Genomic DNA, 1,555 nt, shown 5'->3' with positions numbered 1-1,555 from the left:
GACATGACGCGGCCACGCGTGCGGCCCGTGGGTTGTGCACGGCAGCCGGTGCTCCACGCGTGCTCCCCGTGGGTGTTCCAGGGAGCCCGTGATCCACGCGTGCTCCCCGTTGGTTCTACACGGGTCCCGATGCTCCACGCGTGCCTCCCGTGGGTGTTTCAGGGGTGCCTGTGATCCACGCATGCTCCCTGTGGGTATTGCGCGGGTGCTGGTCCTCCACGCGTGCTCCCCGTGGGTTCTGCATGGGTGCTGGTCCTCCACGTGTGCTCCCCCGTGGGGGTTCCAGGGTGCCCGTGATCCATGCGTGCACCCTGTGAGTTCTGCATTGGTGCCGGTGCTCCACCCATGCTCCCCGTGGGTTCTGCGTGGGTGCCGGTGCTCTGTGTGTGCCTCCCGTGGGTGTTCCAGGGGTGCCTGTGCTCCATGCATGCTCCCTGTGGGCACTGTATGGGTGCCGGTGCTCCCATGGGCATTGCAATGCAGCCAGGAATCTGCCGGTGCCGAATCCTGCCACGACCTGGATTCCCTCCCCGAGGCAGGAGCCCACGTGGGCAGCAGGAGAGCACAGCCCAGGGCTCACCTCTGAGTTTTACCAAAACTTCACCATTTCAGCAAATACCATCAGGGAAATTGATTTTTTTCCCCGGTGCAAAGCACATAAGTGCCAGCGGCCACTGCTCGGGCTGCTCCAGCACCGGCCCTCCCAGCCTGGCTGGATTTGGCAGTGAGTCTGGGCTGCACCATCCCAAAAACCTGCCGGGAGGCTGTGGGCTGGCCGTGGCCGGACTCTGTACTTATCCCATTAGGGCGCACAGCAGCCTCCCATTAAGGTTTCCTGGGGCGGTTTACCCGCCTGGCCCAGCTGGGATGTGAGCTCTGTGCTGGGACCTAGGTGGTCAGCACCAGTCCTTTGTTGCGGCATCACCCGAGAGTGTATCCAGCCACCATGGCTGGTTCAGTCTTCCGGAGTTGTTCCTGCCTCTCTGGCGCCGGGTCTGGGCTTTAACCCTCACTGGAGCTGTTGGGGTGCAGCCGGGTCCCCCCTGCCACAGCATTGTGGATGGTCTTGGAGGCCTGCAGATGATGTCATCTGGATGACCTCATGTGGATGACATCATCGGGATGACATGCAGACACTGTTGCCTCCAGTGCACTGGCAGAGGTGCCCTGGGCCAGGCTGGTGCTGGCTGCAGTGCCAAACTGGGACAAGGTGCCGGTGGCTGGGCAGTGGACTATGGTCCTTGCTGGGGACCTCACTGGGGTCTTCCCTGGGGACCCTGCTGGGGCCATCACCAGGGTCCTTGCTGGGGACCCCGCCAGAGTCCTTGCTGGGGACCTCCCTGGGGTCTTCACTGGGGGCCTGGCTGGGGCCATCACTTGGCTTCTCACTGGGGTCATCACTGGGGTCATCATTGGGGACCTGGTTGGGGACATCACCAGAGTCCTTGCCCCGGACCTGATCGAGGTCCATGCTGGGACCTCACCATTCAGTGTGCCACCCCAAAAACCAGGGGCCATGCCCCCTCCTTCCCTCCATCCACCTCTCGCAGCCCCC

At 63.4% G+C, this 1,555-nt stretch overlaps 1 protein-coding gene across 1 annotated transcript in view; it reads left to right on the top strand.

The window, feature by feature from the left end:
- Positions 1–1,555, top strand: part of CCDC102A (coiled-coil domain containing 102A) — an 11,968-nt gene that overhangs the window by 5,799 nt on the left and 4,614 nt on the right. The window lies entirely within an intron of this gene.

The sequence above is a fragment of the Charadrius vociferus genome, unplaced genomic scaffold (genome assembly GCF_000708025.1).
Source record: "Charadrius vociferus isolate BGI_N301 unplaced genomic scaffold, ASM70802v2 scaffold621, whole genome shotgun sequence".
NCBI classification, from domain to species: Eukaryota; Metazoa; Chordata; class Aves; order Charadriiformes; family Charadriidae; genus Charadrius; species Charadrius vociferus.
This window is presented reverse-complemented; position numbering and strand designations above follow the sequence as displayed.